Source organism: Anopheles funestus, chromosome 2RL (genome assembly GCF_943734845.2).
Source record: "Anopheles funestus chromosome 2RL, idAnoFuneDA-416_04, whole genome shotgun sequence".
In the NCBI taxonomy this organism is placed as follows: domain Eukaryota; kingdom Metazoa; phylum Arthropoda; class Insecta; order Diptera; family Culicidae; genus Anopheles; species Anopheles funestus.
Window position 1 is genome coordinate 42,244,638 of NC_064598.1, and position 16,810 is coordinate 42,261,447.

At 47.2% G+C, this 16,810-nt stretch overlaps 1 protein-coding gene across 1 annotated transcript in view; it reads right to left on the bottom strand.

Moving 5' to 3' along the window:
- The window catches only part of LOC125761264 (uncharacterized), a 38,389-nt gene that overhangs the window by 3,624 nt on the left and 17,955 nt on the right, over positions 1-16,810 (bottom strand). The gene's annotated exons all lie outside the window — the stretch shown is intronic.

The window sequence follows — 16,810 nt, forward strand, 5'->3', positions numbered from 1 at the left end:
TGTACTAATGCAGCAAAGCTAAGCTTCGAACGCGCTCGTTACTTTCCCAGCGCGATCTTAACCGTCCAACCGTAGCGTAGCGGGTGAATGGCTAGCGATCATCGTTCGATTGCGAGCCTCCTGCTCGGTGGCAAACACGCTCAATAGGCTAGCGACCATCCGGACATTCGACAGAAACGCTTACTAACGGTGCTAAAACGCCGCCTAAGCCTCTAAGCTTATTCCCGGTTAGGAATCACTAACGGTACCCGATGCGCTCGGACTAGCAACGCCTGCGAAAAACGGTGGGGTAAGTAAATTCGCGTCCCGATGCGTTCGCGATCACCACGGCCTAACGGTGCCACGAAAGTAAGAGGGGTTGCATACGGATGCAACCGGCTTAATTAAATCAACTTTACGGGGCAGAACCGCGAACGAAGCCATTTATCCGTTGACAAGATCTGCTCAAATGGTAATGGGGTTTCGGGTTGGCGGAAGGTCGGGTAAGCGAAGTTGCTCAACGAAACGAATATTCCGAACGGATGGTCCGGATCGAAATCGAGTTTAGCTGCAATTGCAGACGGTGAAGGTGTGCTTGTACATCTATTTTTTGTTGTTGTTCCAGTACTTCGATTAATTAGATTCCACCCGTGGACGATCGTAACTACGAGAGTAGAGGGTTGAACTGTGTTATTATTGTGTTTTTCTTACCCGTTCTCTGTCTCTAAATGCTGTCATTAGCGAGGAGGAGAGAGCAAAAAAAAAAAAGATGAACGGTTCAAGATGAACTACTTAATTTTTCCTTCGTTCTTTACATAACGTACACTAAGGGTGGGTGAGTGCATGGTCGAGCTTGAACTGTGCGCCGTGAGCGTGAGAATAGGTTTTGTGATCGAATAAAAAAGCTTGTCCCATTGAGCCCCGCAGGAAGGACAGTCTCTCGGACCGCTTGGGTTCGGTGGTAGAGTTTAGTTATTATGGATTCGTCACACAGAGCGATCTCTAGCAATAAGGTTTACGGTTCGGTGAGTTATTGATTGGTTTTTTCATCCGTTATACCGGCACACGGAGTTGTGAAGGAATGTCGAATGCATTAGACTTCCCGCGCGCACCAGAGCGGATTTAGTTTAAATCAATTCAATAATTCCCGACACCAAACTAGAACTCCCACCTATCCGATCAGGCAAACTGATCCATTGTACAGTTGCCCATCGAAGACCCATCCGGGAAACGACCCGTACTCCCGTCGTCCACATCATCATCCCGATAGCCCGTACCGATCCGATGACTAATGCTTTCGCCTCGCCAATTATTGGGTCTGTAACGCGTGGAGGTCCGCATGAATATGGCGAAACAATAATTCACCTCGTACACCGTTCATACGCGGAAGATGCCGTTTTGCCGAACCGTTGGCTGGCGCATCGTGTGGGTCTGGTGTGGCGATGTATACACACCTTCGCCTTGTCACGTGGTGATGGCTTTTGCGTAGGCGTGATCAACTCTCAGCCGCGTGTGTACATGATCGCGAAGAAAACCGCGACGGAAAGAATTGGATGGGTGGGCAGCGCAATGTAACGACGTTTTAATAAACAAGCCCATTCTCGGCGATGCATTCACTCCGAACCGGTACGAGGCTTTTGCTTGCTTTTATCCGAATAGCTGATATGGAAAGACATTTTGTTTTCCCTTCCACCCGGGCTTTGTTGTCTTTCCAAGAGATGGAAGAGATGGAAGACCGTGGAATGGGAAGCCCACCAGAATGAGATCGTGGCCGTGTCCCTTCGAGCGACCGGGCCGGTGGAATTTCTTGCGTAGGCGCTCGTCGAGCCCGGCTGGCACCAAGACCGACATCAAGACCGGCGTAAAAGGAACGAAACAGTCGGAAGGAGACCGGAAAGATTATGTGGACTGTGAAGGGTCTCCAAACCGAGACCTTGTTTGTCTTCCGAGAAATGCGCTCGCTCCGCACCGAAAGCTCGCTTGCGCACCATGGGAACCGGTGGTCGCTGCATTTCGGTGCCCGGTAGATGGTTCATAATATGAGCTTGATCGGAGCGGGATCGGAGAAAGCAGGGGAGGAAAGTAAAACATGGCCCCGGCCGTTTGTTGTGTGCACTCTGCATACGATCAGTGTCGCGCGATAAGCCGCCAAAAGGGACGCACACGTAAAATAGCAAACGACAAGCGGCCAACGGAGCAGTTTAACCGTACATGGCCGGGCGCAATGGGATCGATCAGCGTATGATAAAGCCGCATCGAAAATGGTGAAGCGTTCGGGTTTGTTGGATAAAGACACGGCTGGTGGTCTCGATGCCACGGTCAACTGGATGGACGAATGATCAGGACGATAAATTAGCGGTTGTCGATTGCACCCGAAGGAAAGCATTCCCGAGCTGCAGTAAAGTGTCACATTCTCCATAAAGGGTTGTTGGTAAGCGCACACGACACGTGGCGCACCTTCACCCTTAAAGCATGTACAAGATGGGCCCACGTGATCGAATTCGTGGGCCTTTTCAAATAACTCTAGCACAAAAACAGCTTGCGCTGTTCTTTTCCGTGTATTACCCGTCGTCTAGCTGGACAAAGCTTTTTGACCGTTTGGGCACGCAACCACAATGTGTCCTCCTAGCAGAGTCAAGTGATTGTTGTTGCCGGAGCTTTCACACGCCGGAAGCGCCGTTACTCATTGACATATTTTATGGGTTTTGCAGAATTCGCGGATCGTCGCTTCCCATCATTAGCCGAGCTGAGAACTGAATTAATTTCCGGCAATATCCGGACGCTCGACATTCCCGAAAGGAATACGATCGGATGACCGCGAGCGCGCTCGCACATCCATATCGCGGTGAGAAATTTGGGCGAAAGGGCAAACAGAGATTGAAAGCCACTTCGTCTCGAATGTGGTTTTTGTGTTTCTGGCTGTGTGTGTGTGCGCGCAAACTCAGAAACAGAGAGCAAAAGCTGGAAGCCCAACAAGCTTGATGCCGTGGTTGGGCTAGCAGGTTGGTTGATTAACCCAAAATATATGGAAGAAAAATCGTTCGGTTCGCGCTCAAAATTTATCCATTTTGGTGCCCTTTCTTTTTTGTTTTGGCGGGGTTGATTTGTTGTTGTTGTTTGGTCGTTTGTTTCCCACTTTCCAAGGGTTCGCTGGATGGCTGCCGGGCACCGACACCAGAGGAAGTCACTATAACGGTGCAAAAATTGGTGAGCAAAAGATCAGCGGACGCCCGGAAAAACATCACCTAATGGGTGCCACGAGCGTTACACCGTTGGCACTGACCTGGCCATTCCCCAGCCTATCCCAGCCTTTTCCTCCTGATCGTGCCCCGAATAATTGGCACATTGAATTCCGAAGGGCGATTAGGATGGAATAGGAAAAATGTGCCGTGAAAAGAAAAAAAAAACAGATCCAACGTCCGAGTCTAATTCCTCCAATTAGACTTCCATTTTGTGTGAATGTTTTGATTTTGGCGAAATAATAGAGAAAATGGAGAATAGTTAACCGGAGATATTTGAAACGGGCTAGAGAGATTGTGTTTAGTGCCAAAAAATGGTTTAGTTTTCATGAACAGATTTTTTATCATTTTAATTTATAATACAGTATTTCATTCACAAGAATTAAAGACTGTTTTTTTTTAAATTAATTCTATCTTGAATCAATCCCCTTTCACAGTACCACCTGCAGTCTGCTATAAAATCAATTATTGGCAAAACATGTCTTGTGGCGCTCTACTGCCTCAACTTCAGCGCCAACGTTCTTATAACAGGAAGTAGACACAATAAACATTTTAAAAACCACAAAACAAACGATCTCGGAATTCGGTACCGGTGTTGTTTGAGGGTAGCCGCCGTTATGCCGCCGTTGAACCGCAGGAAAGCAGGATGAATGTTAACTTAAAAAAAAAACTTCCCTCCGATCAGCGGCCGATGCGTGCGGTGCACAAATTGTTTCACTTGGTTGGTGGTCTACCGTATCGCGCGAGTCACCACAACCTAGCGAAGGATAGATCGGCGATCAAGTGGAAAATGATCAACGGTTTCAGTGTGGCTGCTTTTTTTTTGGGTTTGATTCTTGAACCTCCCGTGACTGATTGGTGGTAGTCGGTGAAGGAAAAAAAAAACACAAAAATCGTGAGCCCAACTGTCGCGATCAATCGTTAGTTTGAAAACAAAAAAGGGGAAAAAAATCGATCAGTAAGACAACAAACCTGAGAAGACAAATGAGAAAATTAACCAATCATTCAGATGCTGTTTATTATTGTTATTATTTGTTTGTTTTCTTTTGTTTTTCGTTGGTTTACTTCTGATTTAACACGATAGGGAAAGCTTCCTTTGCTACGAGGGGAAAAAGAGGTGTTGATGGGATTTTCCCAAACTGACCCCGTTTTTTGCAGGGTCGCATTCCCCCTCGTTCGCTCGTATCGGTTGGCTTTTTTTTCGTTTCAACTTGCGGTAGTAGTGTGGAAAAAGGTTCTCAACACGCTTCTCATCCAAAAGTCGTCACCGGCGTGTTGCACCCGGGTGAAAAGTGGATCGCCGCCAGGGTGTTAAATGCAGTCGGGCCTTTTGCTTTGTTTTCTCGCTTAATACATCGCTCGTTATGGCGCATTCAAACACCAGTGTGGTACCGTGCCCTACCAATGTGGGGTGGTGGTTTTTTTATGATTATGTCTTTCACTACAGGATGGATTTGTGTTATTTTTATTCGGTGGCACCGCACCGCGGAAGACTTTACAGTTGGGAGAAAAGGTTTTCCCCACATTCGTTCACTACCGCACTAAACACATCTCGGTGGAAATGGTGGAACAGTTGAGTGGAGGAGGATGGGGAGAGAGAGAGAGAGAGAAGACAATCCACCGAGGGACACTGTCAAGGTGTCCGTGAAAAGCTCGGGAAATTGTTTGGAACGATAGCTCCGCCAAACACTCCCAGCAAGCAAACGATTGGAATGTGGAGCTAAAGACTGACAAGATACTGTAACGCGGCAACGCGGAAAGCAAAAAAAGAATAAAATAACAAAACATATTCACTCACAGAGAAACAACCCTCAATGGGACAAAGTAGCAAATAAATACATCACCATCAGTAGCAGAACATCATCAACATTTGCCATCTTACCCGAACAGTTGGGAAGGGTGAGTTGGACACAACTTTTTGCCGTACCTCCTCCCCTTTTTGCCATCCCCTACCCCTCACCCACACACACACAAACGCACACTTCGCACCGGAGAAGAAAGAGGTTCTTTTTCACTTCGGCACCCATCTGGCACCTCATCAGACATGAGGAAGATGATGATGCGCGCTGCAAAAGCTGAAATCGCATCCATCAAGTGCAGTGCCACCGTTTCGTGCGAACGCCGCACAAGCTTAAATGGTGGTAAGCTCGCTTTGCGGATAATGTTCGCACCGTAAGCGCAATGAGCGCAAGATGTACAAATAATGCTGCACTTTAAATGTATCTCGGATGGAAATTGGAACCGGCTTCCTTCTCATGGGAACGGTGGGTTTTAGTTTTTTTGTTGTTGTTAATTTTTTTTGTTACCACACCAAAGTCGGCACCAAAGCGGAGAAGGTTGACAATAAATCATAAATTTCCCGTGCATAATAAAGCAAAAAGGAAGGGGTAGTTTTTTTTTGCTGTAAGTCGTGGCTGTTGGCTCTGATGAGACATTAGTGCAATCTGTTTTTAAAGATAGCTTCCATAAATATGTTCGCGAAAGATGTTTGGATACAGCTGCAAAACGGAACGCGGTGCACGGATCGTAAAAGTAAGCGTTAAAACCGGACTGTAACCAACAAAAATTATGCATCTCAATTGTTGTTGTTTTTGTCACCGGAGCAATAAATGGAGGTTCCGTTTGTTTAACAAAAAGAAGAAGAAAAAAACACCATCCCAACACAAAATGGGAACAACCAAACAGTTCGATCCAGTTTTGTCGAAACTACCAGTCGGAACCGGAACCGTTTACAATCCGATTTGCAGGGAACTAACTTTATGCGGCCGGAATGCTAGCTGCCGTACCGCAGCTGCCGATGTTGTTCTGCTCTGTTTGCTATCTCGGGGGGCCGGAGCACTATTAGCGCAATTTTTGCTAGACATCTTCTCGGCCGCGATCAAGCGGCGCAACATCTTCATTGCAGTGGTTTGATCATAATCGTTTGAAAGAAAAGAAAAAAAAAATACACACACACACACACACACACACACACACGCGTAAAAACTGAAACTCATCCTCGAACGTGGGCTGCATTCCTGTTTGTGTTTGTTAGTGGTGGCCTCTTTCGGGGTGGGTGCCATGTTTTGTTTAACCATAGCGGTTGCATCGGTACAGCGGTACAGCACTTTACGATCCCTTCCCGAGTTACGAGTGCGGGTTGGTTCCATTCAATGTTTTCTACCACCATTTCGTTGCCCTGTATGCTTACTACTCAATCAAATTCCAATCCCTCCAGCCGACGGGAGAGTTTCATTCATGAAGAGACCAAAAAAAAAACCTTGAAGAAGAACGATTCTCCATAATATGGAGGTGGCAACGAAACAATTCGAAACGGTCGATGAAAAAGGACGACGAACTTGGTTTTTGAGGAGATCAAGTGAATTGATCTTAAGAGCAAAAGAAGGCATTTGTATGGAGATGGTAAAAAGTAGACGGAGAAGGAAATGCATATCAAAGTCGATAATCTGTTCTGTGTGCATTTCTGTTTCTTCGCATATCGTCTTCCGCATTTGTGATCTTTCTTTGCGTTGTTCGGTATGGATCGGTATCCTTCGCAAGTCATCCCGAAACATTCGCAGGTAAGCGAAAGCATTTTCACAACATATTAGACCAGGGAAGGCCTTCCGGGTTTCGGGAACGAATTTCTGAGGGCTTTCCGTCTTTTGATGTGGTGGAAAAGAAAAAAAATAAAGAAACGTTTTTGTTTTCTCTGGTGCGTCTAGGTGCCCTAATAGCATCATCATTCGATATCATGCCGGAAGTTTTCGTTTCTATAACGATGCTACATTAAAGAGAGAGAGAGCGAGAGAACGCGAAAAAGCTAACGACTCCATCCTGGAAAGCCACTTAGATTTTTCGGTCTCGGCATCGTAATGGAGTAATGTTTGGTAAATGCTAGAATAATATCTCAATTTTCGGTCCACCCTGTAACACTACCATCCCCGTGTTGCCCCGTTTGACCGCCGGACAATGAACGGCGTTTAGCCGGCGTTGTACCTGGCGCAGAAAACTACGGCCAGAATCGAAAAAAACCCCTCACGAAACGACCGCAATTAACGTCCAGGAAGCCGAACCAGGCAAGAATGGGAAGTTAGTCCCGTGTTCTACGACAGGGGAAGAAATGTGATCGTAAAATGTGACCCACCCAAGGACCGTGGAGGAACGCTTACTCGGGGTGATTTGAAATAAATAATAAAAAATGCCGCCCGTTTGGTCTGATGCGACGCACCAAAACCCGGTAATTAGATCGATCGAGAGCCCTTGGTGTCAACCCGCAGGTAGGTCAACTACGTGCGGGGGGACACACGATCGTATCCACGGAATCGCTCAAGTACCTGGGGGTCGAGCTCTGCCGCAAACAGCACCACGGTCGGCATTTGGAGAAGGTTTGCAGCAAGGCATCACGTATCACGAATGTCTTGACCGCTCTGATGCCGAATAAGTGTGGCCCAAAAAGCAGCAGAAGGAGACCCTTGGTTAACGTTGGGAATAGCATTGTCCGTTACGCGGCACCATCGTGGGGACGGACGCTTCTTCAGAAGGACGTTCACCGGACCACGGTTCAGAGGACGCACCGCACAGGAGTTCTTCGAGTGGCCAGTGCCTTCCAAACGGTCTCCTACGATGCCGCTTGCGTGGTCGCAAGCACTATCCCGTTAGTCCTTCTCCTAGAGGAGGACATCCGCTGCCACGACGAAAAGGTAGCGAGGGGAAGTCCAGGACCAGACATACGAAAGCGGCAAAGGGAAGAGACCATGGGACGCTGGCAACAACAATGGACAGCCGGAGCGGGGCAGCCGAGATCGCCGGGGATGAAGACGAGGAGAATTATCCCGGACATTATGTCCTGGGTAAATCGCAAGCACGGAGAAATTGATTTTTATCTCTCTCAACTCTTTACAGGGCATGGGTTTCTCCGGAGCTACTTCGTCGAAAAAGGCATCCTCGACGGCTCGCCAAACTGCCCGGTGTGTGAACACCAAGTGGAAGATGTCGACCACGTAATGTTCCACTGTCCACGGTTTGCTCGAACCCAACACGAGATGCAGCAGCAGAGCCACACCCGCTTGACGATAGAAAATCTTGCAGCGGAAATGTGTGCCAACAGCAACACATGGGAAGCAGTCCGGACCGCCGCAAGGACCATCTTCAGAAACCTCCAAGTGAGATGGAATGAGGAAAGTCCACCTACGGCCAGACGGAGACGACAACAACGCCGGCGGAACACGGAACAAACGGGACAGCAACAGCTACCGCCGTAACCGCACCAAAGGATGACGACAACGGAAGCAGCAGCAGCAGCAACGAGTAACCAGAGCAGCAGCAGGAGCTAGACCCCACCGGAAGTAGCGGCTACGGACGGGCGGAATTAAGCAGCAGCAGCGGAAGGAAGGCACGAAGCAGCAGCAGCAGCTGAGACAACTAGGACGGATGACGCAGTAGCAGCATTGGAAAGCAGCAGCGCGTCAACAGGATGGGTGCATCGCACAAACGTTCCTGCATGGAGTACTACGCACATCAAGCGCATCGGCAGGGTTCGGATCAGGTCGAGGAGTGGTTTAGTTAGGGTCCCATCGGCTGCCGGGTCCGCTTCTCGGGCCCAGCGTCACGATGAATCCCACATAACCCATCTCGGAGGGATTGGTTTGTAGCCGCAAGCCGCCTTTCGAGGTGGGTACCTTTTGAAGGTTCCCTCCCCGTTAACAAAAAAAAAAAAAAAAAAAAAAAAAAAAAAAAAAAAAAAAAAAAAAGAGCCCTTGGTGTCCGGTTTGGAAAACAAAAGAACGGCGGTGGAATTGTTTTTTTCTTTCCTTTCTTTTGGGACTAAGTGCCCGCGGGAGACGGGAAGAATAACCTGTTGCCTGTTACAGTCGATTAAAGGATGCATACCGGTGAGGTCGAGAGTCTAATAATGATGAACGAAACGAATGCGAACATCTCGATGTCTCTGTTGGTTGGTGGTGTGTGGCACTGAAAGTGAATTTGGAACTTTTTTTCTGTTCTGCAAAAAAGGAAGCACAAAATTCGAATGATTGTGTGTGTGTGTCTCGGTAAGGGGGAGAGAAAATAAGAAGTCCCACTATAATTATCGGTTTGTGGATGTGGTAGAAAGGTGCCGAAAGAATTGGAAATAGGTTCTCCAATGATTGTAGAACCACCAGGAGATGGAAAATAGCAGGGGAAACGTTAGCAAGGTGTAGACCTCATCGTCTCATTTTGCAACCTGATGTTTGAGTTTGTGTGTGTGTCCATGTCACTGGCTAGCATTATTACTTCGTTCTACCAATTATCGTGCCCTCGGTGAGTCGGATGCGGCAAACCGCTGAGCCCACCCAAGACAACGAATATAAACCGTTTCCGAAAACGCTTTTCGATCGCGATCGCATGCAGGAGTTGTTCATCATCCGACCGGAAACAGAACTGCATACCATCGTTAATGAGCCGAACTTTATGGCCGACCATTGGAAGAGGTTATAGTTCGTTGCTTCCTGCTTTACGCATCTGAGGTTCCGGTGGCTTTCTGCTGTGTTAGGGCTGAGGGTTTTGGTTTTCTTCCATTCTTAACCAGTGTTTGAAGTATATCGCATTTCGAGGACAGCACATTTCGTTCTCTCTATCAACTTTGTTATTTCCTTTTTTTTTTGTTACTCCACTGTGCTATCCAACTCGTTCACTGAACTCCACCGATTGCCGAACAAAACAAAACCCCCTTACATTTATTGATGGTTCATCAGTTTTCAAGACTGAAGGAAGCGCCCGAAAAATGCAATCAAATGCTGGGTTTCGGTTGTTGTTTGCAAATTTACGCCACTTTACAAGTTCGCTGAGTGAGGGAGAATGTTTCGAATTTTATTTTTTCGTGTGTTGTTGCAATTTGTATGTGTTTGTGTGATATTTTCCACAATTATGCTTCAGAAAGCATATCAAAACCATTTGGCCTATTTCCAATGGGTTTCTCGTGGTAACATGAACAAATGATGTAAAAAAAATCAACCAAAAATGCTACCCTTTTTTACCAAGGCTCGATTCGATGAAGTGGCCGATTGGAGGTCGTTGTTGGTGTTGTGGTGTAAAAGTTTTTCCTTTTTTTTGTGTATAAATTTCATTTAAAATGCACCAGCCAAGCAAATGGTTTTGGGGGTAATCGAGCAGATTTGGACAGAACGGGGGAGTTTTTTTTTGCCAAATTGGACAGGGAAAAAATGGATAAAATAATGCAAAACCGTGCACGTAAGCAAGTGCCATTTTTCACGTGATTTGGTAAATCGTGTTGAGTAAAGGGTGCTGTGGGCGATTGTTTCTTGTTTTTTTTGTTCATTCGTTGTTTCCTCTTTTTGATGCCGTCCGTTGCTTTGCGATGAATGAATCGCGGTTTGGATTGGGTTGGTGTTTTCTGTTTTCGTTTCTTTTTGCAACTCCCATGCCTTCATGGAGTTGTAATTATTTTTGATTTTTGTGTGTGTGCAGTTCTGGTCTTACTTTCGGTATCATAAAGTTGCCAGCGTGTGTATAGATCAATAGTCGAGACGTAAAAGAAGACAAAAAAACAACAACAGCAACAACAATCAGTCCCGAACTTCCATTAAAATTGCCTCTAATCAAGCAATCAAGTGGCAAGTGTTGTACCTAGTTTACCAACCCCTATGGATCGTGCTGGATTCATTTCCAGTGCCGTTCGCAGCGGTAGTATGACGGTAGGGACGGGGGACCTTCCGCAGACTTTCAGCGGTAGTTAAGAATTTAATGAAATCTTGTGTCTTGTGTTTTGTGCGATTTACGATGCGATTTCCGAGCGTCCGAGTACGCTCTAAAGAGCTTGTGTGTTTCCTCTTTTCGTTTAATTCTTTCAATTTTACAAACCACCAGATATCTATCCCATCTAGGTGATGCTCCTCCAGTTGATCGTCAGCGTAAAGAGATCAAAATCAAATCATTCAGCTAAAAGTATGCTAGTATGCTGTTAATTGGATGCGGCTACCCAAGGTGGAGCTGTAGCGTAGCGGAGGAAGTTAACAAGGAGGAAATGGAAGGTGAAAAGGAGAAAGAAATAATTTAAACCACAACAACATAAAACATACACTGGGTGGTGTTGCTCCTCTTCCTGACACACACACACTCACACATGAACAGAAATTTACGTTATTCAGGTCGTCGTTCGGGAAATTACTCACTTTCCGCAGTTTCCCGCTGGAGTGCGCATCCATTTTCGGGTAGATCATCCAATTTCCGAGCGAATCTAATGCCGTCGATGTACCAGAGTATTGCCCAGGTTTTATATTCCACTAAATCACTTCTTCTCTTCAGTCTGGTGTGACTTTCTCCAAAAAGCCATCATATAGGAAACCGATGTCTGTTAGAGAGCTCACAATACTTCCCCTTAGGGCGAATGGATCCTGCGTATTGCGATCGTTCGATCAAAACGCTCACCTTTTGCTGCAGCCATGATCAGCAGCTTAGCAAGTAAGTGAGTGAGGAAAGGGTGGGATTTAGTGTTCCAAAACTTGCGCGAACGAGTTTAAACAATTGATCGCGGTGGATCGCGATGAAATAGCAAAAAAGCAATAGCCAAAAAAAAAAATTGACACAAAACAAATCCATCTCCACCGTGGAAATTCTGAAGGTACTCTGGAACATGTTTGGCAATTTTTTTTTTTCAATTCCCCAAAAACCGTTTTCGTAAAGGCGTTGGCGAATCGAGAGCTGTCGCGACTGGAGCGTTTGTCATTTCTTGCCTTTTGGTAAGACTTCCTAAAGTAAATCCAATTGTCATGTAGCGGTCGCTAGCGGCTAGAAGAAGGTAAGCCGAAAATCCTCCGAGCAAAACCCACTCGGGATTTGGCCGTTCCCATAGGCGCGCAAGGAAGCGAACGGTACGTATGAAAATAGAAGAAGAAGGGGAAAAAAAGAACTCATAACACTCCAAAAGCACAACAATATAAAAGCCCCGAAAGCCTCGTCGAAGGCTTGTTCGTTCGACGAATAAATGTTTATTGTGATACGATTAATTTTAATTTGATGTTAGATTTAAGTGAGCAGATTAGAATCATCAATCACGCCAGTCGAAAGTGTCGAGCCGTGGTCGCTCTTACTCGGATCGGATCCCGGGGCACAACCAAAAGCCGTCCGGCACGACGATATCTCGTTTGCTCTTTTTCCCTTCCCCCGCCTCAGTGTTTGCCATCCCTTTGGTTACGATTGCAGGGAAAGCGGTACTCTCAAGCATCCCGAACTACGGTGACTGAGGACTCAACGCGCAAGATTTAATCAGAAACGGGGTTAGGTTATGTTGGTTGTTGACTATTGCCGGGCAGTGTACTATTGCGAGCGCCGAATATGGACCGAGCGAGTTCGAGGTTCGGTACGGGGGCCCTCGTGAGCAATTGTGCGAATCGACACTTGCGATCGCGACAATCCACCCATACACGGATCGGGTTGGCACCCTGCAGAGAGTTGTGGAGAGTTGATAAAGGTAGAGCAAAAACACAGCGCGTATCGTTCGATACGTTGCAACGCGCTGTCCGGTGTCCATGTTTAGGCATCGACATACGGCCCCGTCCGAGTTCGGAATTCGTTGAAGAAAGTGGACCAACACAGCGTTCCACACGGTGTCTGGAGTGGGCATGCTCCCGTAAATAGCAGCTGCATCGCAATGCTCCGAAAATCAATATCCGGCTAAGATGGTCTTGCGCGAGTGCTTCATTAGCGGGCTTCTCCGTGGGCTAATGGAGCTGCCGAGGGAACAATTAAACCATCCAACATTTCATGTTCGTTCGTTGCGTGCCTTTCAAGGCGGAAGCCGAACCACACGGTTCGAAAGGAAATCCATATCCACATTCCACACCACCACGGATCCCATCATCCCCATCCAGGATCCCGCGGTCCCGGTGGATTGTGGGATTGAAACCTTTTACAGCTGCTTTGGTTCGTTTGGTTGGTGCGTGTTTTTTTTCTACTTCTCTCCATTTCCTCCGATCGGTTTCGGTCGGTTTCGTGCTAGATTTCTTACGAAATAATTACGACAGAGTGGCGTGCGCAAGGTGGTGGAGGAAAGGCTGGAGCGGAGTGTGGAGTGAAATGCAGGGATTTGGGTATTCTATTGCCTAAACCACATAATTTTCGACGTTTCGAGCGGCCTCTACATCCTCATCATCATCAGCATCATCATCGATCGTACTGGTGCGCTGGACTGCGGGTTTTTTTCTTCTTGGACGAGCCAACAGTACCCCAAGTGATGGCGAACGCGTGAGGAATCGCCGAGAAGGCCACTTATGATTTGGAAGATGATTTGTGGCGCTTGTGCTGAAAGCTCATCTGCGGCTGGCTAGTTAGGTGCAGATCACCACCAACCACTGCCGGCCGGCCACCGTTGTTACCGGGGTGATCCTTTTTAATTCTTGCTTTGCGTCTTCGTTCGGGCCCATCCAGTTCGCAAAACATTCACCATTCCCTAAATTGGATTGGAACTCATGGGTGGAAATTGCGCCTCAGCTGGAGCAACCAGATCGACGCGACAAGGTCAACAATCGGTCGGGTTCGTCGCTATCATCTGTGCAAATCGTTCCCTTAATCGGTTCTCTGCTATTTCCTTGCATGTGTCGTCAATTCGAATTCGCTCAAATGTGAGCTTCCGCTCACGATTCTATTGCCACATTCATCGATGAAGACATCGCGATGGTTGAATTAAAAGCGAACTTGATTTGGTGGTTCAATAACTTATGTGACTCACATGACGCACGGCTTAATTCGGTGCCGCGGCAAGACGCGTCGGAAACGTCGAACCAAACTTAAGACACCGTTTAGAGCTTACCGATCGATCTTTGGTTGTTCGACGTCGTCTACGAGTGCTCCGTTTCGGCTGTATCGGTGTGTTTTCTATTCTTTCTTTCCCTACCCCTACCCTTATCCTTTTGCGCTGTGGCCCCGTTTGTACCCGTTGTTTGCCATGCTGTACCACATGTACCAACACCGAAACGACGGATTGTGGCCATCTTTACCAATGCCGCTGTTGTTGTTGTTGCTGCTGCTGTGTACGATCGATCGATCGATGCGTTGAAAATGGCCGATCAAGCCACGGGAAAAGGGGGATTTTGAAATATTTTTTAATTATATGCTTCGATAGACATTAATAGAATTAAATGGTAAGCGCATGTATTTCCGTGCAACGTTGCCTCGCCACAACACGACGTGACTAATCCTGGCTTTTCCTCCCCGTGTGTTTCCGTGGTCTCCGCAGAAGAAGGAGAAGCATACAGACTGCTTCCCATTTGCCAATGGATCGAACTAAACCCGATCCCGTTCTTCGATTCCTTACCTTTGCGAAGGCTTTGCTGCTTTCGGTTGTTGCTTTTTTTCTGTTATTCACCGAAGATGAAGCTGAGTGGGCCTTTCTTTCAACGTACGATCCAGCAAGTCACAATTCTAAAGCCCTCCCGGTTTCGGTGCTTGGTTTGAGGTTGGTTGCCTTCATCGCATTCCAGTCTCACTGCCATCCGAAAACGATCGGGAAACAATCGCTCTCGGCCTCTGGGGTGTACACGTGTGTTGTGAATGGAGGATGAAACAACGTGCGCTTCCTGTGGCGTTTCCGTGGCCTAGGGCAAAGCTACGCCGGGTCCTCGTCTAGTTGAATTCGGCTCCGGATAAGATTAGATGAGCTTACGTGTGTATGTGTGTTTGTTTTGCGCACCGAAGCATAACTCCGGTCCAAGAATGGAGTCAAAAACAAATGCTTTCTTTTCGCTTTACCATTGCACACACGGCTCCGGTCTGTAGCGACTATGGCTTCTACACTGGCTGACGAATAGTATACAAACGTGCGAAAGAAATGCCGCCCCAATGTGTAGCTCGTGTAACGGGCGTCCCACATGGTTCCATTCACTAGCAGGGAAATGATCAGCAGAGCAAAAAAAGGCCGGCGAAGGTGGTCGACGAAACTATGCTTGAATGCTGTTGCTGTTAATATGTTACATTTCGACCGCCATATCGAACCCCACTTCACTGGACGAATCTCACGGCAAGTATGTTCGGGGCCGGGAGTCACCATTTACGCTCTCACCCCGTGATGCGATCTGCAATACTTCAGCGCATTCAAATCGTTGGTTGACTGGGTTGGAATGTCTTTCCCCTTGGAACAGCCCCGGATGGAAAACAGCACAACCTGATACCAGGCCGGAGCAAACCAAGGTTGGTGGATCTGTGGGTGGGTGTTGGTACATGTTTATTTATCGTTTTTACTCGCAAAACGGCTTGTTGCCGCATCGGGCCATTGGGCGCTCTACTTTTTGTTTTGTTTTTTTTTCATTTTATTACTTCCCAACGCTGCTTCAAAAGCTGCTCGAGAAACAGAGGTTAAGCCAATGCCGCCAAACGATCGAGCCTGCGGGAGAAAAGCGGACCGGTGTATTTAAAGTAGCATTTCGAATGCTAAAATTCTAAGCATATTCACATCTTTCTACAAATAGTGTAATTGCATGCGGGATTTCTTAGAGCTTTCTAAACGGCACGGAAAAATGGCCGATGGAATGCTGCAGATGCTGCCACTTGGTTGATATCACAGTGTCGCTCTCTTTCTCTTACACACCTTGGTCGATTGGAACGCTTTTATAGCATGTGAATCAGATATGACCCATGTTTGGGCTGGTTTCTGCTTTGTTGGAGCAAAACCACAATCCCGGCAAGTGATGTTGTTTTTTTTGTGTTGTTCGTGTGTCTCTCTCTTTTTTTTCTTCTATTATCACGTTTTTTTTGTTTGCCTCTTGCTTTCCTTGCACCACCCCTCCCCAAAACCCCATCGCTCCGGTGAGAGTTCTCGTTCGCCCTATTCAAAATTGCTACGATCGTCGCGCGCGTAAGATGCAGTTGAAGATTTATTTATCATCTCATTCCCGGCCAAAGTTTCGCTTGTTTGCTGTGTGTGTGTCGGATATCTTCACCTGAAGCGGTGGGCGCGTGGTACCCAAACGCCGAACAGGTTCTCTTAACCGATAATAACATTTTACGAGCGCCAATGTCCCGCTCGGTCCCGGCCAGAATCTTAACCTCACGAAGTAGTGTGAGATGAACAGAAAGAGAGCGCAAAAAATCCTGCAGGTTTGCTGGATGGCGAAATGCTGGAGTCCGGTGATCTAAGTAGCCGATTTACAGGGCCATTCTCGGTTTTATCCTACTTGTTTCATCATTTTCCGCATTAAGGTAGACTTTCGCGTCGGTTTCCCCCCGGTTGTCTCGTACTACACACGGACACTTAGCATGGGTTTAATTTTTATGCTCCGGAAGCACAGCGAGTGCACAAGATTAACGACTAGCCACGCAACAAGGCCGCTCGGACGGCAGCTCGGGAAGGGCTGACAGGTTCAGTTTTATGGAGGTACCATTTTGCCCGCAGTACCCGTAGTGGCCCTGATTAACCGAACAATGTCAGGTGCCGATCCCAACGCAACCAACGGAGGTTTAACGCATTAATGATCGTAGTCCGGTTAGACTGTTTTGCAAAAAAAAACCCACACTCGGACAGCCTCCACAGTCCACCCGAAGGGAACCGGACGGAAACATAAAACTATATATTCTGTAAGAGAAGCTGTTTTTTTTTGCTGTTGATGCCGTTGCTGCTG